At 36.2% G+C, this 20,038-nt stretch overlaps 1 long non-coding RNA gene across 5 annotated transcripts in view; it reads right to left on the bottom strand.

Annotated features, from left to right (window-relative positions):
• The window catches only part of LOC141570624 (uncharacterized), a 757,454-nt gene that overhangs the window by 246,436 nt on the left and 490,980 nt on the right, over window positions 1-20,038 (bottom strand). The gene's annotated exons all lie outside the window — the stretch shown is intronic.

Here is a 20,038-nt window from a genome sequence, read left to right as displayed (position 1 = left end):
GTCTTCAGCTATAAAGAGGAGGGTTGACCAATTGTTTCTGTCAGAGACCCCTGATAGTTTGCTTCTTATCCTCTGTAGATAACATTTGTAGAGTATCTGACAACATGAACTGGGTACCCATTTTACACATTTGCATATTTCTAACATTCTATGATTTATCAAGGCCCATACACTCAAAGCAATGCTGTATAAATCTTATATTGAATTATATTTATATTAAATACATTTGTATTAAATTATTCATGTATAAGAAATAAGGGAAAAGTGAGCAATACCTTCTTTCTTTCACTCAACTGGCATTTCTTTAACCCAAACTGTGTCTCATCTTATTCCTTGCTTTTATTTCTAGAGCCTGAGCCTGAGCATCAAGACTTCCAGAGTCATTTTTTTATTATTGTTTTTTTTGGTCTTAATGTAAAAAATAGTTGCAGAGAGAACACACATTTTAGTTCATCCTAGGGTGCCTCAGAAAGTTATGCAAGCTTTCCACAAGTGGGAATCTAAAATTCACCCTTTTAAAAATCCATTGTAAACAGGTGTCATTATATAAACAGGTTATATAATGACACCTGTTTACAATGTATTTTATAATATATATTATATATTATAAAATCCATATATAATATATAAAAATATATTATACATAATATTATATATATGTTAATGAAACCTGTTTACAATGGATTTCTAAAAGCGTGAATTTATATATATAACATTATATTTATATATATATATGTATATATATATGCAGCTGAGAACAATATATATTGTTCTCAGCTGCTAATATAAATTTCTGTAGTGGTTTACATTTGTAAATGATTTTATAATTATTTAGCTGGCTCTGTGATAACCTTCTAAATTAAAACTCAGCCTCAGTAATGGATGTTTTGACTTCACTTGCCAAGTCCACTAACAGGAAATGAGTGAAGACCTCTGGTTGGGAAAAGACCTTTCTGTGTGTTTCTAGCAAGTAAACTGTCATCACATTTAATTGAGATTTGAGAAATGGTAGCAAAACAGCAGTGAATGATGGTATTTGCAAATTAGTTGAAGCCAAGTGAATTTTTGCCTGGAGTGTTCAGACTGAAAAAATAAATATGAAGAAAATCAATGTTAGAAGAGAGAATCTTTCTTGTTGCCCTGCTTATTTTCCATGTATTAAAATGCACGTATCTGATTCGGCTTGGAAGTCCCTGTCTTTTTTAATCCTTTAAGGGAATCTGTCAAATTTGAAATGAGATGTAGATATAAGATGTAGCAGAAACAATCTTTGAACTTACTGTACTGATCAAATTAATGGCCAACCTGTATCTTCCCCTACTCAGCCCCTAATATCTATTTCTTCTTTTCCAGGGAATCATTTCAAATGCTTCCAAAGGGGGGGAAATGCTTTTAAATTTTCTTCACTTTCAACTGTGATATGGGGAAAACCATCAATACCCATTTCTGCCAGTAATTGACACTCAACGGTTATCAATGAGTCTATCCAGAACTCTGTTCCCTGTTCATTCTTGTGCTTTTATACAACGTAAGTATGTGAGGTCAGTGCAAAGTAACAATCTTTGAAAGAATGTTAGATAACAAAGGCTTTATTTTAGACATAATCACCTCTAACATCTATGTCTAGCAATCTGAGTTATAGAACAGTTCTTTCTATCCCAAATGTAACATATGTTTAATTTAGATTTTTGGAGAGGTTATCATATATTTAATCTTAATCTCTTTTTAGAAAACATTTTATATTTTCAAGATAACACAGTATAGTTTGTTTTGGCTTAATAATTACTTGAAACCAGACAAACACTATTTATATAAAGCACTATGATTAAAAACTGTTTGCCTTTTTACACTTAGATATATGTAGAGGACATATACGCATATAACATACACATGTGTAAAGGTTAAATTTTTCTCTAATCGTTTTCTACTTCAGTAAGTTTTAGTAAATATTGAGCTTCAATAGTGGGATTAGTTTTTTCCTATGACTAATTTGTTCTTGACTCCAATGATAAATAAAAAGGAAAAAAGAAGATAATCCCTGTCATAAATGACAATTGATCCAACATTATTTTTTTATTTTTTTCCAAGTTCTGTGGCTAGATTCTAGGAAGGAATACACGGATAGTTTTATGATGAAAATTTTCACTGTGATTCTATTAACCTGTTTCAGCTTTTACATGGGGTATTTATCTTTATAAAATCAAAATATGCTTTCCTTCAAAATTAAGTTTATTTACAATGCTGATATAAAAGGCCCCCAAATTGTAGTGCAATTCTCAGCTATGGAGATTTAAGAAACATTCCTAAATTTGGGTGCTACATCAGGTATGTGGAATAGTTATTTTCCTTACCTTTAACAGAAACAGAAACAGAACAAAAGGATTGCGGAGATGAAAAATGAAACAGAAATCCTATTTTTACATGTCAAAGTAATTTTTCGCCCTTTAAAATGGTCTAGGCTTTAAATGACCATAATTCTAACTCATGCCCATGTAAGAAAAGGGAAGCAAAACAGAAAGGAATCATAAAAATCCCAGTGTAGTATATTCTTACTTTAAGTATTACTGCAGTTGTGTCCAACTCCAGCATGACTTCTAAGCACTTCTGCCTTACTCTTACCCTTATTCGTCTCTAATATGTTTCACATTGATTTTTTTTTCTATTCTCTGCTGACTGCACAGTCTAAAAATGCTTTGACCTTAAAGTCAAGGTCAAGTTTGCATTCCTCGAGTAAACAAGAAAGAAAGATGGAGAAGAGGAGGACTTAGAAGCATCTAACCAAGAAAAATTGTGGAGCAAAAATATGTCTCCAAAAAGAAAAAAGAAAACAATGTCCCTTTTCCGGGATTTCTTTTTCTTCTATATTTGGCGTTAAAGGTGAGGAGCATTAATATAAGCTGCCAGTGAAAGGAGTGAAATTTTTTCCTCAATTATTATTTGTAAAGGAACTAGTCTGGCATTAAATATTCCTATCAATTTGTAGAATAATAGATATGATAGAATGAAAGTTCCAATCATACTATTATGCTCAGGTATTATACTGGAAAAGCAAACTACATGTAGCTCCAAGAAAAGTCTAAATAAATTAGTGAGGAAAAATATGCTTAAAAAAGCCATTACTTTGAATAATCTTCTAGATTTGTTGTTGCAAGTTTTATAAAGACTTCATCTCCCTCGCAGGGCATAACTACAGTAATTTGACAGTTAACCACTTAAAAAAAGATAGTATTTCTTGAAATGTTCATAATTTTCCATTTATAACAAAGGCAGGGAAATAACCATACTCATAAAAATATATTTCTTCTTTTCCTATTCTTGTCTGAAGCAAAGATTCCACACAACTTAAAAGAAGGCATTTTAAAACGTCAGTACGATGCATCTAATGTGGACATGGTTAATCAATACAAAGTTAACACTTTGCATTGAATATCTGGGAGATCTACTTTTTCATAAAGGCCCTCCACAGAAATACCATGTCTCCTTATTGAGGCCTTTTAATTTAAAGATAGGTCTAGCTCCTGAACATAAGACCTGAAACAATAAATTGCATAGAAGAAAACATAGATATTAAACTTACGGACCTTGGGTTCAAAGAGGATTTTATGAATTTGACCACAAAGGCAAGGGAAGTAAAAGCAAAAATAAATGAATGAGACTATATCAAACTAAAAAGGTTCTGCACAGCAAAACAAACTATCAACGAGACATAGAGGCAGCCACCGTAAGGGAGAAAATATTTGCAAACAACGCCTCCGATAAAGGGCAAATATCCAAAATATGTAAAGAAACCATAGAACTCAAAAACAAACAAACAAACAAAAACAAAATAAACAATTCAGCTAAGAAAATGGGCAGAGGACCTGAACAGGCAATTCTCCTGAGAAGGCATACACACAGCTAACAGATACATGAAAAGATGCTTAACTTCACTAGCTATTAGGGAAATTGCAAATCAAAACTACAATGAGATATCACCTCATACCTGTTAGAATGGCTGTCATCAACAAGACAAATAACAATGTGTTGGAGAGGTTATGGGGGGAAAAGGAACGCTCATGCACTGTTAGTTGGAATGTAAATTGGTGCAGCCTCTATGGAAGGCAGTGCGGAGCTTGCTCAAAAAATTAAGCATAGCATTACCACATGACCAGCAATCCCTTTTCTGGGTTATCCACTCCCCAAAAAATCTGAAAACATTTATTCATAAAGATATATGTACCCCTATATTCATTGCAGTATTATTCACAATGGTCAAAACATAGAAACAACAGAAGTGTTCTTCCATAGGTGATTGGATAAAGATGTGGCACATATGTACAGTGGAAAGTTACTCATTAGTGGTTACAAGAAAGTAAGGGGGAAGGAGAGGTAGTAGAAGAGAGAAAGGGGGGTCAACTATATGGTGATAAAAAGAGAACTGACTCTGGGTGGTGAACACACAATGCAATATATAGGTGATGTGTTATGTAAATGTACACTTGAAACCTATATAATTGTACTAACCAATGTCACCCCAAAAATTTTAATTAAAAAAAATGAAGTTAGGTCTATACATAAGCCTTTTCACAGTGTCTTAATTATGATGTGATATGATGTGCTGTCATCCCAAAAGCAGTTTCAGTAACTGGTTTGCATTCACCTGGACTGCTAGTTTGACTTAAACATATATATCCCATCATACAATATGTCGTAGGTCTCTATCCATTGAAAGCACATTTTCACCAAGATTAGAAATCTACATATGATTTTTGTGAATAATATTGGTATCAGCATCCATTTCCACTTCTTCCTTTTTTAAGCAAAATCCAATTTTGTCTAAATATTCACCTTTCCTCCTATAAGCATGGACCTCAACTCCAGCGTCAACCTCAATGGAATGTGGCTCCTTTCCTTTCCTTTCCTTTCCTTTCCTTTCCTTTCCTTTCCTTTCCTTTCCTTTCCTTTCCTTTCCTTTCCTTTCCTTTCCTTTCCCCTTTCCTTTCCTTTCCTTTCCTTTCCTTTCCTTTCCTTTCCTTTCCTTTCCTTTCCTTTCCTTTCCTTTCCTTTCCTTTCCTTTCCTTTCCTTTCCTTTCCTTTCCTTTCCTTTCCTTTCCTTTCCTTTCCTTTCCTTTCCTTTCCTTTCCTTTCCTTTCCTTTCCTTTCCTTTCCTTTCCTTTCCTTTCCTTTCCTTTCCTTTCCTTTCCTTTCCTTTCCTTTCCTTTCCTTTCCTTTCCTTTTCTGCCAGAAATTGATTCAGGAATGAGATGTGATCTAACTCTAGACAGGGAGATGTGAGGAATGTCTATTAGGAGGATTTTAGAAAAAGAAAGAGGCATGAAAAGAGACTCCTTTGTCCTGTGGGTATTATTGCCCATGAACGTGCTGTTTAGAACTGACAGTCTTCTTACTAATAGTCTGGAGATGAAACAAACTCAAAGGGTAGCAGAGTGGAGAAAAGACATAAAAGAAAAGGATAGAAAGAGAAGGGAAGGGAAGGGGAGAGGAGGGAAGGGGAAAGAGAAGAAGAAAGAAAAGAGAGAGGAAGGGAGGAAGGAAGGAAGGAAGGAAGGAGGGAGGGAGGGAGGGAGGGAGGGAGGGAGGGAGGGAGGGAGGGAGGGAGGGAAGGAAGGAAGGAAGGAAGGAAGGAAGGAAGGAAGGAAGGAAGGAAGGAAGGAGGACTCCATATCGCACAGGCATAGTATCAATCAGCCCTGAGGCCCACCCTACTTAGGACTTAGCTGTGTGAGACATTATTTTTATTGTTATTTAAGACATTTGGTATCTAAGTTTCTGTTCTTTGCAGCCAGTAACATGTTAACCAATTTCTCTTGGCTTCCTTCACTGGCTTCTACCTTCTGAGCTTATGCTTTTCAGAAGAAGAGAAATTCCAAAGCTAATGGTTTATTCTCTTATTTAATTTGAAACTTTCTGTCACAAACAGAGGGAACAAGATAAATTTACAGAAAGTAAAATAAGATGACTTAACAATATGGAAATATTAAGATCTGAAATGTGTCTTGGAGGAGTTGCTTGGCATTTCCTGGCAATGTTTCCAGCCAGTGTCAGGCTGCTGAGTAAAGATGTGAAAAACAGAGCATTCAAATGGCCATCATTTATGCAACATGAGCTCACACAGATTATGACCATTTTATTAGATTGGCATGCCAGAGGAAAAACAAAATTCCAATTTCTCTCCACAGCCTTTCTGAAACCTGCTGTCAGGTTTTCTTCCCCAGCACTCAGTGACATCCCTAGGCAGATTCCACAACTTTTTGCTTACTTTCAGGTACTATAAAAAACTTTTCGAGAACTAAAACAGTCCAATCCAATCAAAGACCAAAACTTGAATCTCTCCTGCAATTCAAAGCTTTTCTCTTCCTTCTCCCCAGCACAGGCCTGTCTGCGGACCCTTTCTTCATTGTCAAATGCCCAGGTGTAGGACAAATGTTCAAAATATCAGGAACCCCACAGACAGAATTTCCTGATGTTTGTAAAACATTCTCCAGCTAATCTCTTGCAAGACCCTTAACTCCTGCTCCTGGAAAGTCCTGAGGATCCCTTTACCCAGCAAGCATCCCTCTTGTGTGAGCTCCTCTCAGGATAACTTGTGCTATTTGCACAGCCTCCACTCATCCAACAGGAAACGGAAAACACCCGTCTCTGCTATGTTCTCAAATTGCAGGCACAGTTGCCCTCTGGCCTCACTCTGCTACTCTGCACATCTTCAGCCCTCTCATGCCTTCTGCTTTCTCCTGAAAAGAATCAGGCACCAGTCCTCATGGTGCCCAAACTGAAGAGCTTATGGCCAATAGCCATTAATCACATGTGGCTGTGAGCACTTGAAATCTGGCTGGTCCAAATAATCAAGATCTCAAAGACTTAATACAAAAAAATAAAAAATTAAAAACAAATAAATGATAATGTGGCTCACATGGCATTTCCATTGGTTGACTCTGCTCTAGAGCCTTGCAACTCAAAGTGTGCTCCAAACCAGCAGCACTGGTACCAGAAATAAAGAAATAAAGACGCTTGGGTTTATGGTATGCTCAGAATGGGCATTTTAATGAAATCTCTAGGTAAAGCTCTGATCTAGAGCTGGGCTACTGAATCTGTGGTCTCGGCACGCGATGCTGATCGTTGAACAGTCTGTTACCAATTTGTGACAAAATACGTATAGAAATTAAAAGTGATGTTTAGAAATTTTATAGCACTGATGTTACTATACAGGATATGTGATCGATGAAGACTTTTTTATTTCGTTTTTCTAGAAATGCAGTTTTATTACATTTTATCCAACTATCAGTCCATTGTGAAGCATTGCTCTAGAGAACACATTTCAAACTCTCCCAAGAAATTTCTCACACTTTGTAAGACAGCATCTTCCCTGCTAGTAAGTATCTCTCTCCTCACTATCTTTTCTCCAAAAGTGTTTCCTGCAGTTTCTTCCCCTAACTTGAGATGAGTCACATAGTTGCTTACCCTTGCATGCCACTGTGCTCTCTATTCTTACAGATTTCCTTTGAGAAATTAGCCTCTAATAATTATCCCCAGACTGTTAAATGTGTTCTCTGAAGTAACAATATAGTTGACAATTGGGTCACATCTTAGCTCATCCTATGAGGAACATATCTAACGCCTCAGCTGTCACTGAAACAACTGTCACTAGTTTTCCTCAGTTTCAGACTTCGGTCCAAATTCCAAAGCAAAAGGAAAATTCCCATTCCACAACCTACCAAGGCCAAGACTCCCAAATTCTCTGAGGAACTTATTTTGGGCTTTGGCAATTTCTGTTTATTTATGTGTTTATTTATTTTTCCTGTCGAAGCACTCTTCCAATTTCCGCAAATTGGTTGAAGTCGTCATGGCAATCAATCTCACTTTGAAAGTTTTAGTTATTTCTGAAATATTGTACCCCATGTTTCTTCTAAAGTTTAAGGAAAATCTTGTTGGCATGCCCAAAATAGCCTGTTAAGATATGCTATACCTAACTTTGCGCAGATTACATGTTCCTGGCAAATATGCATTTTAAACCTCTTTTTGGTCAATTTAATGTCCACAAACAGTTCACCATTTAAAGCAACCTTATGGCTTATTTTGCAAAACAAAGACTCCTTTATTCAATGAAGGATCACTTCCAAATTTTCCATTTTAACCACATAAACACAGATTTCCATATATCAAGTTTATTTCAAAAATGCACCTGAGTTTTCATTGCTATCCATTTTAATATTTTATTAATAATTTTAGTATTTAGTGGAAACCACATTTGGAAAAAAAGAAAAAAAAAGCACTGAAATTTCCATAATTTCCTTATGGCTTTTTTAGAACTTTGCTACGTACCATGGCACTTTCAATAGATCCATAAGTATTAAGTTGGTGCAAAAGTTATTGCGGTCTAAAAGGTTGAAAATAATTGCAAAAACCACAATTGCTTTTGCATCAACCTAATATAAGCAATTCAATTCATTTTTTAAAAATTCAATGGATATTTATTTAGTCTTTAATATATAGTAGGCACTCTACTACACCCTAAGGGTACAAAAAGGAATGGCATATGGTGCTTTCCTTGTGGAACAGAATACGGTAGATAAGCCAGACTCCTACATAGATAATACAACACAATGTCACAGACTATAAGACAGCATTATGTGCAGGTATCCGTGGGAGTAGAAGGGAGGGACTTTAGCTCTTGAGGAGATTCAGGTAAGGCTTCCTGAGGAAAATGATACCTGAACTAGAAATAGATGGAGTCACAATAGGTTTTTCAGGTTAAAAAAAAAAAAAAAAAAAGTTTTGAAAAGCATTCAGGGCAGAGAGTACTGCATGACACCCAGAAGGCATAAAAGAGAGCCCAAAAGTTTCAAAGCTAAGTGAGATAAACTGAGGCTGGTGAGCACAGGGAAACCCAAGAGTGTGAAGGGGACTTAACAGGTGTCATAGGCCATGAAAGTGCCTCAAACTCTTAACATTGTAGCTGTCAGTTTGTTTCTTTTCTGGTCTAATTTTGTGATGATTTCCATAGACAATCTTTAACATCAACCCTTGTTGAGTTCAAGGTTACATTTAACAATCAAGGAGAAAGTTAGTGTCAATGAAACAAGCAGTCAATAAAAGATAGAGCAGGAATATTTTCTAGGTTTGTTCATAGATAATGGTCATAGCCTTAACATTTTTCTTTTCTTTTTTTCTTTTTTCTTTTTTTTTGGTATTTAGCGTTTTAAAGATCCTTTCTCAAGTAGTGTTTCATTTTCTAGAGCAACTTTGTGACATACATAGAGCAGATATCATTCTTTTTTTTACAGATTAGGAAACTGAAACCAAGAGAGATAGTCATACCAGCAGTAAGTGGCAGAAGAAGAAAGTGGGACCAAGGCTTTAAGCCACAAATTCTTTGCTCTTTTTCTTCACCAAGAGATGTTATATATGCTAATGAAATTCCTTGCCAAGTTTAAGAGTGCTCATTGATAGCGAACACTATACGTAACACTAACCTAAGGCAAAGGCACAGGTTTTTGTAAGTCTGTCTAAACTATGTTTGCCACAATTCCTATGTAGATGATGCTGTTAATGATAGGTCAAAACTAATAATTTATTGAGCACCAGGAACTGACTGACTTAAAATATGTTTTTCTTTCCATTGTAAGCATTTTAATCTATACATTTCCCCCTAAGAACCACTGTAGCTGCATCTCACAAAATTTGATATGTTGGGTTTTTTATTATTATTAGGTCAAAATATTGTCTGATTTCTCTTGTGAGTATGTCTTTGATCCATGGGTTATTTGGAAGTGTTTTATTTAATTCCAAATATGTGAAAGTTTCCTTGATATCATGTTCTAATTTAGTTATACTGGTCAGGAAAGCATACTATATATGCTTTTAGTCATTTTAGTCAAATTGATTGAGATTTACATTAAGGTACAGCATGATCTAGGTAAATACACTGTGAGTACTTGAAAGCAATGTATATTCTGCAATTATTGAGTGCAGTGTTCTAAAATAAGGATTAGGTTCATGAGGTTGATGATGTTGTTCACATCTTTTGTATTTATATTTACATTGAATTTATGTCAGCTTGTTCTAACAATCACTGACAGAAGACTTCTAAAGTAGCTAACCGAAATAATAGATTTGTCTATTTTCCCCATATAGTTCCGTTATATTTTTACTCCACGCATTTTTCAATTCTCTGGTTATGTGCCTACATGTTTAAGATGTTTACACCTTACAGATGAATTGACTCTTTTGTCATTTACAAGTACTCTTTTTACCTGTGGTAATGCTCCTCACCTGAAAGTCCATTTTCTCTGGCATTAATGTGGCCACAGCAGCTTTCTTATGCTTTTAGCATAGATTCTCTTTTACCATCCTTTTATTTTCAGTCGATGCTATTGCACTTAAAAGGAATTTGTTGATTTCAAGATTCCACTCAGAATGTAGAGTTGGAAAAGTATTGCTCCTATCCTCACTACAATGATAATAGTAACAGCACCAAAGGACACATTTATCCTTTCCAGTGCTACACAGTCACTCCCAGGTATCTGGTTTCTTTTCCCTTCACCTGGAAGCACTTCCTTTAGCATTTCTTATAGCTTAGTTCTTCTGGTGACTAACTCTGAAACTTTTTGCTTTATGAAAATATCTTGCAATACAGGTCTGCTAAAGACGAATTCTCTTACATGAGTATTTTGTTTATGTGAAAATGTTTTAATTTCACCTTCATTTTTGTATTATATCAGTGGGTTGAAACAATGAAAATTTATTATTTTACAGTTCGGAAGTTTAACATGGGTCTCACTGAGCTAGAATCAAGGTATCAGCAGGGCTGTGTTCTTTCAGAAGCTCTAGGAGAGTATTTCTTTGCCTTTTCAAGCTTTGAGAGGCTGCCTGCTTTTCTTGGCTCAAGACCATCTTCAAAGCCAGATATGTGCATCTCCCTGATCCTTATTCCATAGCTACATCCCCCTCTGATCACAGGAGGAAAAATTATCTGCTTTTAAGGATTTTGATTATATTTGATTATACATGATTTATTTAGCCCACACAGATAATTCAGAATAACCTCCCCCATCTCAAAATGTGTAACATTTATCACATCTGCAAAGTCTATTGTGTCATGTTAAGTAACATATTCACAGGTTCTGAGGATTAGGGTATGAGCGTTTTGGTGTGTGGGGGTGGGGGCGGGGGGGCATGATTCTGCCTACCGCATTTTTAACCTAAACATAAAATTCTGGATTTACAGACTTTTTTCCCTCTTTCAACACTTTTCACAGGTTATTTCATTGAATTCAGGCCTCCATCATTATGATAAACAAAGTAGCTATCATTTATATCATTGTTGCCTAGTACTAATATTTTTCCTCTTTAACATTTTTTTTAGCACTATGAATATGATATTCCTATGTAGTTTTATTTGTAGTTATCTTATTAAGGTTTGTTCAGCTTCTTGGATTTGTAAATTGATATATCCCTTGAAATTGGGGATTGGCCATTATTTCTTCAAATATGTTTTCTACTCACTTCTCTTTTGCTTCTTTCTCTGAATTTCAAATCCACATATATTAGACCAGTCAATATTGAGACCAGTCACTGAGACTGCCACTCTACTTGGCTCCACCTCCCCTGCACAGTGTCAAGAAAGAATACCCAGGGAGAAAGCTGGGCCCATGCTGGGGCTAATTTCCCAAGACTTTCAGTCTTCCACTATTTTTTAGTGCCTTGACAAAGTTCTCTCATGCATTTTGTTCAGTTTTATAGTTGTTTTTGGCAGGAGAGCTAGACTGGTAAAAGTTACCGCATCAACAAATAGAAATAGAAGTTGCCAAAATTCGTTTTCAAAGAATAATTTGCACCCTGATTTTTGGGTCAGCATAGGACCTCTTTTCTCTTACATTGTTACCTTTGGTTCAGTTCACCCAAGCAATCTCGCCATTTTGTACCACTGACAGGAAATGTTTCAGATAAGTGCAGGTTGAGTATTAGACTAAATATAGGAATTTCATGACAATAACACATGAAATTTTTGCATAAATTTATCCAACTCTACCATCAAAATTATTGCTCTTCTTTGTGTGCCAAGACAAAAGATATTTTTCACTAAAAATCTCATAAACAAATTTAGAGACAAATTGTTGGTTCATCTCATCTATAATTTGTATTTTATGCTGCCAATCTAGCAAACTACCTTTTACTTCTCACTTTAACCAAAAAGACAAATAAATGAAATGCAGTGCTCACCTTTCAGAGAGCTTACGTAAAGATTTTATGATAAAAATCAACAATACAAAGTGGATTCATCTAATTTACTGAACACTATGCTCCTCTCCCCAGCTAAATACTGCGACCTTTGACTCAACTTGAAATGGGTGAGCATTTTTCCCAAAGGATAATTTTAGCGGCCCAGGTACAAACATGACTGGGTTTGTTTCTGCCTCAGCCAAAGAATAGCCTTTGGAAATAATTCTTAGGTTGGATACTGGTTCCATTAGCCAATATAATCTGTAATGCAGATGCCTTGAGTTTCCACTTTCAAGTCGACCATTGGCCTAAACACACCTCTCATGTATATGGTTATGGTGTAGTTGAAATGCAGTGACATCTGCATTATGCCTGGCACACAGTAGGTGCTTTTTAAGGGTTAGCTCATCCTCTTATGCTTTACCCTGCCCTTTTCATACTCCTACCTTCAGGGTCACAATGCCCTAGAAGACATGATTAGAAGAGTGATTTCCAATCTGTTGAGTCTTTGCATTCCTCTGAAGTAGTTCTTGGGCCACTGGCATTGAGAAATGACAGAGTATAGAGGTGCTTTTTAAACGTTTTACCTTTTATATAGTGTGGGTAGTATAAATTTCCTTTGAAAAACAGGTTCCAGTCTTGTTTTTCTTTGGGCGGGGGGAGGGAGGATGAACAGATTTAGAGAAATAATAAGTCCTACATCCTTTCCTCACTATTCCCACTTCTCTTTAGAAGTAAATACTTGCAGGAAATTTAAATGTAAGGGAAAATAGCCCTCCTTCTCTTTTCCTCTCTTACAATCTTTCTAACCTCTGCTTCCTGCATGGGTAAGTGAGTTCACAAAATCCTTCTGCTACCATAGATGATTTCCAAAGTCTTCAGTTGGCTTCATTTGGAGTCAATGAGGGAGTACAAGTTACTACAAGAAGAGAAAGATAACACATCAGGCTATATTACCCAGCACGCACAATAAATCCAATGTAATTATATAGCCTGTTCTGACTTTAAAGATATCCATAGACATTGTTTTGTATGAGCTCTATTGCCAAAACGACTGTGGAAAAAATATAGGAAGCATTGTTGTCTCCATTGAACAAATGGGAAAACTTAGGTTTAGTGATCAACTACATAAATAAAAGAGAAAGAGGAAGGAATGCTGCCTTTCTCTCTCACAAATGATATTATATCTTTGGCATAGGCACCAAACATATTCAAATCAATTGAAGCTTTATCAATGATAATGCTAGAAATAAGTATGTCTGAGAAGTATTTTTTATGGTTATTTTAAATATTTATCATTAGGCTTCAGTAAGTACAGATTATTCACTTAGTCTTTGTAGAATGAGAATTATTCACAAGTCTGAGCTTTAAAATCTTACTTAAAACAATTGACTACCTTTCAATAGTATTTGTTAACACTTCTGTTGAGCTATTTTTCTTTTACTTTCCCTTGTAACTCATAATCCATTAAGAAAAAACAAATTCAAAACAAAATCCATAATTTACCAAAGCAGGTAAAGGTGAAAATTATATTGTTCAAGATGACAACAATCAAATAACCAACAAACCTCAGTTAATTTTTAGAGAAGGTTGACAGACTAAGAGGAAATGCTGTATTTGGCATGAAGAGGGGTGACTGAAATGATTTATTTTCAGACAAGATACATAACTGAAGTTTTGGTCCAAGTTTATTGTAATTTGGTATCTTTTTAATTAGGTAATTTTAAGTTTATAGTTTTGAGTCATCAGGAGAAAAAAAATGCAACATAATCTGTTTAGAGCCAAGGCATGCTGCTGACACATTCAAAAAGTCCTAAATCTTTATAAATAAACACTGTCTGTGTTTATTTCAAAACATCTGAGAACAAGGGAAATACAGTGACTCTCTGAATGGTTCAATGTGGAACTGTTTGTGCTGATTCATCATTATCTGTGGATCCCTTCTGAGATACAATGGAGTGTGTTCAGTACCTGCCAAATATACAGATATGAATAATTCTGGAAGGAGAATCACATTATAAAAATTATTTTTTTTCCTACCTCAAACACTGCCAAAAATCCGGAAAAAAAACTTTTTTTCTAGAACTAAGTACAGTGGCTTTTACTCTCAGTACTCATGTAAATAATTTTTTCAAAGAGAAAAGTTATTTAAATTGAATCTGGAATCTTGTTTCATTTCTCTTATATTTAGAGAGGAAAGGTTAAAAATAAAAATTGCCAAAATTTTATAAATTGGGTTTATAAGACTATTTCTCTCTACCTCATAGAAACAAATTCAGTGGTTTTCACCACATACAAGTAAATGAGGTGATGATTTTGAATTCATGGGCCAAATGGCTGAAGAAGAGGGAAAACAGAAAACATTTTTCTGTTAATTATGTATTATTTCCTAGATTATTAACCCTTTCACTGCACTAATTGATTTCAAGTTATTTTTCAAACTGTGTCAAAAATCCACACACAAAAAAAAGTTGATATTTTGACTATTTTATGCATATATACTTGAATTCCGCAGCAAAGGAAAAAGTTTTTTGAGCTCGTGGGGTAAACTCGAATGCTGCAATCAGCAGAGGTAAATATTTATTCAGATCTATCCGAACATTTCAGCAAAGGAGTTAAAGTTGCAAAGTTTGTCAATCTATAATTAGTAACTTAAAATATTTTAAAATTTAAGCATTTGTGTACAGTCTCACAAATATTTTTAGTGTTACCTCTCAGTGGTCAATCAAATATTATATCCAAGTACAGGACTAAGTAGAAAATATTCCTCCACACATCCTGAAATTTTTCCACTTAACTAAGCTCAAGGATTATGCACTACTCTCTGGGCTTGAGACTTGAAAGCAGTTTGTATGACTCTTTCATTTTCTTCATTCAATCCAGTCTTTCCACAAACACTCATTATCAGTTAATATGTGATAGGTACCATATCAGGAGCTGGGGATAGAGACTGGGATGTAGTCATTATCATCAAGATTGTTATTATCTAGCATACAGAGACAGACACATCAAGAAATAAGTAAAGTGCATATGATAAATGTACAAAACACAATGGGGACCCAAAGGAGAGGCATTTTTGTTAGTATAATTATTGCCTCCAAATAGAGTAGGCTGGGGTTTTAGTCTCAATTATTTTCTAAAAGAATCATTTTTTATCACATTCTCAAAAAATGATTTGAGTTAGAAATAATTTTAAAATATGACAATCTGTTACAAGCTTAGATTATTTTAGTGCTTACTCATAAACTAAAATCAGATTACTTATTATCATTATTTTATGCAAATCCCCAATCCTCTGTAAAATCAGGTGATGGCTATCCACATGCCATGTGGGCTTCTATATAGATATGTTAGAAGTCACTTGTGACTTAAGATGTGAGCATTTTATTATAGTAAATTATACTTTAATAAAATACTATTAAATACAAAATTATATCCTCTGTTAACCTCTTGTTAAAGTGGTGACTGAAAAACTCCTCAATGATCTGAAGGAGTATAACTGTTACATTTGAGAATATCTTAAAACATCACAACAAAATGTGACTAAAATTTAATCGAAAAACGTAAAATTTCTACATGTCAGGCCAATCCAACGACCCAACTAAAATGTCTCAACTAAGGCTACTTCCTCTTTGAAAATAGATAGTTGAAAACTGGAAAAATAATCAGTGTAAACATTGAGGCAAACATTTTTAGTATAACTGTTCAATTCAAATCTTGACTGAATTTACAGGTAAACTGGTCTTGTTTTCAATCAGAGAAATGAGCTAATTTCAAGTATGTTAAGGAGAGTGGTCCATGATGTCCAAGAAGAAAAAATATCTGAGCCTTCAACAAGAATCTGAAGAGGCCAGTGGTAGCACTCAGATGTGGCCCTAACGGACTTAGGAGAGAAGAACGATGACCAGAGCACTTAAAGATGACCACTTTGCCTAAAGGGAGAGCTGGTTGAGGTAAGGGGCCATACTATTTATGAGAAGCTAATGGTTTGACTGGACTGTCCGTGACCTCAAAGAAACAAGATGGAAGGGCTGGTGATAAGGAGGTTTTATCTCCCCATCAGATAAACATTACCACTGAATATGTAATCTGTGTAGCACCCCAGAGCAAGTCCTACGTTTCATCTATGCTGCCAAATACAACTCCGCTGTTCCCTGAAAATTCAGGTCTATTGTCCCAAGCAACAGTGAAAACCCTTGCCCCTTTTTTCTTTCTTTCTTTCCTTCTTCTTCTTCTTCTTCTTCTTCTTCTTCTTCTTCTTCTTCTTCTTCTTCTTCTTCTTCTTCTTCTTCTTCTTTTTTAAGCTATTTAACTAGTGATAGAAGAACCAGAAGGAGAAGTTGTCCAGGAGGGAATTTCATCTTTCATGTGAGTGGAGTCTTAATTCTGTCTCCTTGAGGCAGCATTCTCCATTAGGGTAAAAAGATCATTAAAATAAAGAACCCTGGTGTCAGAGGGTTGGAAAAAATAATTAGAAATGGATTATTAGGTTTATCAGCAAATACATCACTTATTGCTATATCCCTTGTTCCCAGATTTGTCCTTTCTAGCTTTGGAAGGAAAGCACCCATATTACTACCACCTTGGGTCTAGTCCAAGAGCAAGCTAGGCAGCTCAGTCAAAGGAATGACAGAAAATGACTAAGACTTGGGCAATGGAAAATGCAGCCAAGACCCCCACTTCTGTATCTTTTCTGTGCCCTGCATTCCCATGCCACCATGTTTTTCCATCATGGTCACACGGCAGTGCAATAGTCTGCTCCCCATGCTGTAACAGCAAAAATAACCCAATGGAGACACAGAGGAAGCCAAGGAGCCTCAGTCTCTCTGCCAAGAGGATTCTGAGGATAAAGTCAAGAAGAAAAGGACAGTGGAGGTAGAAGCCCACATGGCATGTGGATAGCCTCCACCCACCTGAATTTCTAGAGGGAGAGAGAAATAGGGGATTCAGTGTTAAGTTCCCAGATTGGAGATAATAAAGTAGAGAAAAAATGGGCAGCAGCGGGGGTGGGGGATTGACAGACCACCCTGTAGAGAAACATCCTGTCCTAGAACCTAGTATGATTCAAAGTATCCAGGGGCTAGAGCTTCTGCATGTGTACAATGGAAAGAAACGACGGTTAAAAAGAAAACCCAGCCCTCACCCTGTGCTGAGTGCCTGAGGAACTCCATCAGGACCATTTCACGTGGTCCATCCTCCGATCCCACATCACCTACAGAGAAGTAGCAGCAGAGAAGTGACTCTGGCCTCTGCTGCTGACTCTACGTTGGAAAGGTTTAATATATATCTCTCTGCTCTAGCTTTTCATGTTCCCTGTGCTGAAATGCTGTTCCCCCAAGTTTCCACATGACTCATTCCTTCACTTGCTCGAGTCTCTGCTCAAATGTCACATTCCCAGGAAATTCTGCCCTGACTATTCTACTTAAAATTGCAAAGCCCCTGCCCCCCTCAAAAACACACACTTTGCACTCTTGATCCCCCTTACTCTAGTCCACTTTGTTTCCATAGTCCTTATCACATTCTAACATACTATAGAGTTTACAGTATGTTAGAATTATCTTGTTTATTTTCTGCCATCCCCCACTAGAAGGTAATCCCTATCTGCTTTTCTCACTGATGCATTCTTAGTCCCTATAACTGCACCTGGGACAAAGGCAATGCTCACTAAAGATTTGTTGAACTATTTTATGAGTAAATGAAGAATGTCATAGACTGTCAGCTCTAAAGTTAGAGGGACCAATATGCTTCATCTTTGTATTCTTTGCAATTGATGCTGTACTTGGCGCACATACTACACTCTCAATAAATGTTTGTTAAATGAATGAATGTATAAAATTGTAATCCCAAATTGAAATCGCTGACTTTCTACTCTAGATTGGAGTGAGATTCACTCAGGATAGGTAGTGAATGGAAGGAAAGAGGATTTGATATAATAAGAATAATAGTAGTATTCATAGTAGTAGTAATAATAAGTCAGTTGTAATGTCTGTCAAGCACATTGTTTGTTAGACTAAGTCTGGTCTTCACAATTACCGTGCAAGGGAAGTATTATTATCTTTATCTTATAGATGAAAGTGTTAGGGCTCAGAATGTTTTAACAACTGTCTAACATCACAGAGATGGTAAAGACACCTGGGATTCAAAACTGGAACCAACTAGACTAACCCTAAAACCCAGGCACCATCCTGCATAATGTCCATTGTGCTCAGGTACAGAAACTAAACAGTGTTTTCCCTCCCATCACAGGTGTGCTGATACGCGAGAAATAACAATGCAGGATGTTTGATGACCCGGTGCTAAAGGACATTAGTGCCTTTGGAACATGAGGTAGCCTCATGTGAACATGCTGCCATTCTCAAAGATAAAGCAAACTAAACACTGAATTGAGAATTGAGGGGAGTTGAACTCCAGGAGGCAATTCAAGAAAAGCTTCTCAGAGGGAAGAGGTGTGTACGAAGTATTCAACAGGATGTATTCAACAGGAAGGGAAAAGGTAGCCTATCACCAGAAACAAAGAAAACAGATGGAGCCCCATGGGCAACAATGTAAGCTAAAATGCAATCTTTGTACTACATATTAATGTATGCATCCACCTAACATATATAGTGCAATTTCTAAGTTCAAGGTGCTTTTCTGAGCATTGAACATACAGCAGAATGGTCAGAAAATCCCTGCCCTCATAGAGTTTCCATTCAAGCAGGGGGGCAAACAAAATCAAATGTAGGTGAAATATGTAGCGTATGAGATAGGGTTCACGCTAAGTAGGGAAACAAAAAGAGAAAAAAAGAGGTTGGGAGTTTTAGGGGTTGTAATTTAACAGTATGCTATTTTAATACTATTTGAAGCTATCAAAGAAATTGGTACATTTAAGGCAAAATTGCCAGATTTTTGTAAAACAGTTCAACCTTGATCTCTGTTTGGCTGAATATGATTTTCTCATTCTTCAATTGAAATGGGCATTTCAAGAGAGTAACACTTATTGTCTCTGTACTTGAGGCTCTCGGCTGATTGCTCTGAACAGAGAATAATAGCAGAACTTCAGACAATTTCCAAACTGGTGAGAACCTTGGAAAAGGAGATTTAAAAAATGTTACACCCCACGGAGTCCTCACAGTTGGTGAAGAATAGCAGGACCTCCTCAGGCCAGCCAAAACTCTAGCCTGACCACTTCGGGTCATTTCAGTCACAGTGCTCAGACCTTGGTTAGAAAAAGAAGAAAAGAAGTGGAATAAAATGCAGATCTTGAGCAAAGAGCTTCATCATACTGGATAGGTCATTTCTAGAGCATTACACGATTAAGGAACTTGGGAGAGCAGAGTAGTCAATGTATCAGGACTTCAGAAAAACATCTTGTGGAAGGCTTTAAAATTACTTAGGAGATTAATAAAAATTGACATCTATATGGACACTATCTCATGGTTCACAAGCCAGCTGAAAGACTCACAAGCCTGTAAACAAATGACAATAAATGGCTTGCAGTTCATACTGAGAGGAGTTCTCAGGGCTGGCATCTGAAGAGCTCTGATATAGCATGAGAGCTCGATGACTAAGCTATTGCATTGAGATAAATAGATTGGGAATGAAACATGCGAATGAACTAACCTTACAGGAGTTGTTGGAAAGATATGGAACCTTATATCACGGAGTTGTTTATGTTCAGATTTACAAAAGGGCTGCTTCAGAACATCTGCTTTGCAGAATATAAAGTGGTGTCATGTCGGCTGGAAAGCCAGGAAGAAACCACACTCATGATTGGTTCAGGAGGAATGGCTGATACAAGAGGGGGCAGGAAAAGCCCTAAGTTAGATCAGGCAAATTG

This window comes from Rhinolophus sinicus, chromosome 17, assembly GCF_057876585.1.
Source record: "Rhinolophus sinicus isolate RSI-liver-muscle chromosome 17, RSI-T2T, whole genome shotgun sequence".
In the NCBI taxonomy this organism is placed as follows: domain Eukaryota; kingdom Metazoa; phylum Chordata; class Mammalia; order Chiroptera; family Rhinolophidae; genus Rhinolophus; species Rhinolophus sinicus.
The sequence above is the reverse complement of the archived record's forward strand: the minus strand, read 5'-3'. Positions and strand labels throughout refer to the sequence as shown.